Source organism: Gadus macrocephalus, chromosome 1 (assembly GCF_031168955.1).
Source record: "Gadus macrocephalus chromosome 1, ASM3116895v1".
NCBI classification, from domain to species: domain Eukaryota; kingdom Metazoa; phylum Chordata; class Actinopteri; order Gadiformes; family Gadidae; genus Gadus; species Gadus macrocephalus.
Window position 1 is genome coordinate 21,475,009 of NC_082382.1, and position 6,224 is coordinate 21,481,232.

General features: G+C 40.4%; 1 long non-coding RNA gene across 1 annotated transcript; it reads right to left on the reverse strand.

The window, feature by feature from the left end:
* Window positions 1–4,119: 4,119 nt before the first annotated feature.
* On the reverse strand, window positions 4,120–6,118 carry LOC132462966 (uncharacterized). Its single transcript, XR_009526941.1, has 3 exons — window positions 5,951–6,118; window positions 5,658–5,721; window positions 4,120–5,534 (listed from the first exon to the last, which is right to left on the reverse strand). It is a non-coding gene; the product is annotated as an uncharacterized LOC132462966 (long non-coding RNA).
* Between the last annotated feature and the right edge of the window lie 106 nt (window positions 6,119–6,224).

The window sequence follows — 6,224 nt, forward strand, 5'->3', positions numbered from 1 at the left end:
CTCAAACTATTCTGGGAAGTTTTCCACCTCGGAGGCCCCAGTGCTCCCAGACTGGATTCATTAGGGGTGACTGATGTCCGTGCCATCCCTTCACTGGCAGACGAGCTCCATGTGTGTGTGTGTGGGGGAAGGCTAAACCGAGCTAGCGCTGCGCTGGGTTCGCTAGCTAGCTAAAACGGGCAACCGCATAAGACAAACAGAGCCTCTCGCCGTCATTGGTGCTACATTTCGGGTACGGATTCTGGATTTGCTCTGCCACGTAGCGTAAACACTGCTGCATACACAATGTTAGAAGCTTTGATTCTGGATGCTTGCATTTGATTACAAGTTTTAGATAAACCTAAACATCCCCCTAGGGGAAAATGATGGATGGAAGGAGGTGGGTTATATATATACAGAAAACCAACAAACCTGACACAACCCACACATCATATGAGACCCCTGACATTTATGGACTTTCTTTCTTATGTCTTTCGACTTATGTCTTTCTATGAGGATTGAAGAGATGTGTAATGCAAGACAAATTTCTGTGTAAACGGACATTAAAGTTTACCTCATCTAATCTAACACTTTCTATTTCCTGCTATGTAACACACCTTACGATATCTTAGCGCTATATCAATTAAAGCGTGTTATATTACTTTATTTCCACGCAACAACGGACAAGGTATCAGATTGCCTATATAGCCCCCATCAAGGTTAGTCAGATGATAACTTCAGTCAGCTTGGGCCGCCGTGGAGCCATACCGCGGCGATCCAATAGCACAAACTTCCTGCTCTATAACTCATCACTCCCTCAACGTTGCATTTTGGTGTGTACAGTTCAAGCATTTCCTGTCTCGAGTCGCATGGGAAGTCCAGCGTCCTTTGGTTCATGCTTGGCCGTTGCCATGAAAACGGTCAAACTGTTGAAAACTATGAATACCGCAATATGTGATATGAACGTACGCATACTGTAATGGGAGGAAGCTGCAAGCGGCGTAGTGATTATATAAACGAGGTCAAACCAACTTTTTGGCCGCAAGTCCCCCAGTTTAGCGCGGCTCCAGCCGTGGCCTGCTGGGTGTGAGGGGAGGGAGGGTGTTGTCAAAACAGTGATTGATCTGTTTTGGGAGTTACTATGAGCATAAGGGCTCAAGACAAGGGAGGAGGAGTGTGAGAATCTTCCTCCTCCTAAATATTATCCGGTATATTTACTCATTCTCAGCCAGACTCCAGTTAAAGATTTGGATGGAGTTAAATGAACCCTCCAGTTAAGATAGGGGGTCTTTCCCAACATTCCCAAGGCACATATGTATCAATATAACACACACGCACACAGACACAAACACACACTAAAAATAACATGACGAGCCCCTAAGTAAAACAGCCAAGCTGGAGATTATCATAGAATAATCCTTGTTCCAAGGAATGAAAATCATGTAGAAATAAATTCACAACGCTATAATTAGTTTGTCAAATCAACCCAATTATAGTGATTAATAGGGCTGCATCGTTGTATAAACACTTCAAGAGCCCTACCGGTCTTCTGGTCAAAGAACAGGCAGAAGCCTTCTTGAATTAACTGAACTAAAAATAACAAAAAGAAAGCAGAACAGCCCTTTCCCTTCTTGATGAGGGAAAGTTTCAAAAGGTGAAAGTGCTGCAGACATTTTATGAGCGAGCAAAACGGCAAACAATTATCATCGCATTCTACTGTCTGCAACGCCATCTAGTGTACAATTGGTGAACAAACCAATGTCCAGATATATTTTGTTGTGGTTTATCCCCTTCATCCCGAAATACCCCGGTACCGGGTTAAATCCCTCCCAACCGAATTTCAAAGACGTCAAACAAAATGAGAAACATCATGCAACAACAAGAGTCATGTATTTCATAATTGTGCTTAGCACATCAATAGCATAAATAATAAAGTTTTTGCCGTTTGTTTCAAGACAAACCATAGATCATATGAAAGCTGAGAATCGACTGATTCCAACAGTCAAAACCATATCACTCAGTGACTACTCGAACTAGAGCAAAATAATCATCAAGGAATTGGATTAACTTTCAACCAAAGATGATGTCTTTCCTTTTTTGTTTTTGACATCAAAGTTGTGTATGAATGCATACAACCACCATAAATGGGTAATCCATTGTCAGCCAAAAGAGGGTTTCAGAGGAAATTGCTATTGTTTGTTTGTCGCAAGATAGCCTCCTGTTCGTGCCAGTTTATTTTGTAAATTTTTCATTGTTAAAACTACTACTATACTAAAAAATCTGGGGTCTCATTTATCAACCGTACTTCCGCACAGATTTGTGCGTAAGTAGTGCGCACAAAGATTCCAAGTATGGAATTTACCAAAATGCACTTATACTTCGGAATTTGCGTAGAAGCACATCTCTGGCCCTGGTACGAGGTAAATCTAGTGGTAGAATAGCGATAGTACAAGCAAAAAGCAAAGCATTTAAGAGTGTTACCATATGCATCAAGCAATCAACATCCACATATGTAGCGTGTATCCTTTAATTTGAAAAAATAAAATTACTCCTTTGTCTAATTTTAAACTGACAAATTGGTGTCAAACCCTCTAAAAGAAAGCTGTGAGAAATGTAGTGCAATGGCTTATCATGCGTTATTGGAAGACTTGGCAAACCATATGCTCTCCGCAGGGACTGTGTTTTCAAAGATCGCGCTGATCTGCTTAGCGAGTTGCTGACGTCTCACGTCTTTGAGCTGTGACTCCCGACCCAACTGAATTAACTGCATCAGTCACTTTTTCCCATGCAGCAAGCTTTCTTTTATTTGTGATGCCTCCTGCACTAAGTTAACCAAAAGGTAACTCTTGGTTTAATCAACCTAGTTTATGAGCGTTTCCATTTTAGTGTTGGAGAAGTTTATTTTCTTCGCTCTCTTTGTCATTATAGCGGTAAGGGGAAAAACACATTCACATGGTTGATAAAGGGATGCCTTGTGACCTCATCCTCATCTTCAAAACGCTTCTCCGGGGTCGGATTGCGGCGGAAGCTGCTACAGCAGGGGGCCCCCAGCCTTCCCTTTCCTTGGTAAGGGAAGGCTGTGACCATAAATGGTTAATTGGAGGCGTTTTCTGATTGCAAATGGACTGAGCGTGAACGGGTATGGTATTTAAGAACAGGTGGGATTTATCAAGATTAATTACTTACTGATGTGCGTACCATTGTGTGCGTACCACTACCCGGATGGGTCAAAAGCAGAGAAAGAATTTCCCCCTAAAAAGGGATGAATAAAGGACTTAAAGGCATATTGTACGATTTTCAGTGATATGCACTTTTTAACATGTTGTTGAAATTGGTTTATACATCCTGACAGCAATAAATAACTTATGGGCAATGAAAAAGAAGCGAAAAAAAAACGACTATAAACCTGTTAAAATGCTTACCAATCTGAGACATTGTACCCGAATCTAAAGAACCAATCACAAGCCTGCGCGTTCTCTCCCCTCTGTGTACGAGCCTGAGCCGGCCTGAGCGCGTTCACGGAGGGCAAAGAAAGCGTTGTTATCATAGTAGTTCATGACAGTGGACTAGACCTAGTGAGCCTACAACGTTAACACGATGGAAGAAAAAAAACAGAAGTTACCACTGCCACCGTTACTTGCCCCGGTTCATCCTTTTAAAAAGGCAAGAAAAGGAAAGACAGAAAATGAAAAGGCAGCAACAAAAAAAAAGTTGGAGAATGCTCGAGGAAAAACGAGAATAAATATTGGATTCGCTTTTCAGCGATGGCGACAGCTGAGGGAGTTGAATGGCCTGAAAAGTGACGCAATGGTTGCCGTTGAAGTAAGCCGTAAGCAGCATTAGCGCTCGTGCACGGCTCTGTGTCGAGGGGTTGGGGCAGGGAGTCCTGAAGGGTGGGGGAGGAGTTAAACGGAACTCCGAAGAGAAGCTAATTTCAAATCATGCTAGCTCTCTCACATCGTACAGTATAGCTTTAACTTAACTTAACTTAACATTGCCTTACGCATGTTAAATTACACATGTGTAATTTAACATTGCCTTACGCACATCCTAAATTTCATTCATAAGAGAGAATTTAGATCATTTTCTACGCACGGTTGATAAATGAGACCCCAGGCGTGACAGTGTCATGATGAGGGGAGTAACCAACCAGATGTACGACTGATAGATCAGTCTACCATCCTACCCAGTAGGGCTGGGCGATAAACCGATTTTATTGATTAACTCGAGTGTGTAGCTCACGTCGACTTGTTTAAATGAAAATCGGTTTTCTCTTCAACATCCGCCAACGCTTCCCTCTCAGCTCCCGTAGTTCGGAATGGGCTCAGCCCTCCCCCCAAAGTGATACACAAACATGGCAGCGAGTGTGACAAGTTCTATACAACAATTTATTCATTTATGTATAATCTATTTTGAGGTAAACATAATTAATTTGAAATATATCTGTGGTTTAATAATTCGTCGATCTGTTGGCAATTCGTCGATCTGTTGGTAATGCCTCGGGGCTCCAGTAGGGGGGTCTCGCTCCTCTTCCTCATTCAATACAGATGAGTGAAGGAAAGTCAAGTCAAGTTTATTTGCGTGCGTGTGTTTTTTTCTCATTCTTCTCCTGTTACTATTCCATTTTTTAAAGCTAATTACCGTTTGCAAATCACTGTATATTTATGAACACACGTTGAAAGTTTGAATGTTATGTTGGCACTTTTTTCAGAACTACCTCTTATCATTAATAATATTTTATGTTTACAGAAATATTTTATTTTATATTTTATATATTTTACATTTTATGATATGTTACAGGTTACACTGTTTACAATGGCAGGGCCTGCCATAATGCCTTCTTATGTAAATCGATTTAAATCGGAAATGATTTTTTTTTAGGCCATATCGCCCAGCCCTACTACCCAGTGGACTGTAACAACTGGTAGGCATATCTTTCCAACATACACCTAGCTGGGACCTCCCACTTGGGATTTCAGTGTATCACAGGGCGGGGAAGATTTCGAAATGGCTTGTCACGGTCACACCTACACCTTTAGGTAAAATAGGGGCCCCTTAATGCTTATGTTGATATAGACACAAGGCATTAAATACCAAGGATGAACAAGGTGTCCCTTAGGGAACCCATAACATGACGTTAGCGCCTCATGTTTAGTCAACAACATAATGTGGGGTTATATATAATACATACGTCTCCGAACTATTCTAAAGTCTTTCTATTCAAAATCAGGTTCAACATCTAAACCGCAATCAAGGATATGCAAGAGCTATTTTTATTCATCTGAGGATTTCTAACTGGTTATTACATTATTCGATTTATATCTATTCATCTAACTATCATTCCGTTTTGAATTTACTGAGCGATATAGCCTATATAAGCGATTGAATGTTTACAAAATAAGAATAACTTTATTAACAAGTTTTATCCCCACATTCTACATGAAGCTTTTGTGTGGGGTGATGAGTAAAATCCTACCGGTCTGAGAGTATGGCGTGGCTTTTTTCAGAAGTTCTTCTCCAGTACAGCAAATGTATCCCACACTCAAGAAAACCACCTGTTGAATAAAAGAAACGAATATAATTATATATGAAAATAATAATATAACACAATTCAAACTGAAATATTTAAGGGAATAATATAAGAAGAGACGTAGCCCAGGCATTAATGAGACGCTCACCAATCCCAGGTTGGTAATATGCGTGGGCCCTCATCAAACCACACGGTGGCGCCACAGAAACATGCTGTAAAACAAATAAACTAATTACATTTTACAGAAGATAAAACAGGAAATTAAACCCACATACATTTAATATCAAACGTTAAAGCTATTTAAAATTGTAACTTAAATATCATGATGTTAAGACCAATTAAGTGTAACATGGATTAAAGCTAATGATTCGTTTTTTTAAGCTAGCACAATCTTAATCATATTGCGTCTTGTCGGCACAAAAATGTTTGGTTCTCACCCACCATTGTGATTCCTGCAACCATTTTCGTTAAAATGCTTCGTGTAATCAGAGCTTCTAGAATATCTTTGGTGCAATGTTTCAACTTAATTGGAGTTATATATACAGAGATGTTCAAACATCACGAGTGTTTGTTTCCATGGTTTGTTTGGAGCGCAGTGCCTCAGCCATAATGGAGCTGAAAGGGCGTGTTCCTTAGACAATGACTTCATAGGTGACAGGTCATTGGCTAGCGGTTTGGATGGCAAACGAATTAACCAATTGAAAAATACAGATCT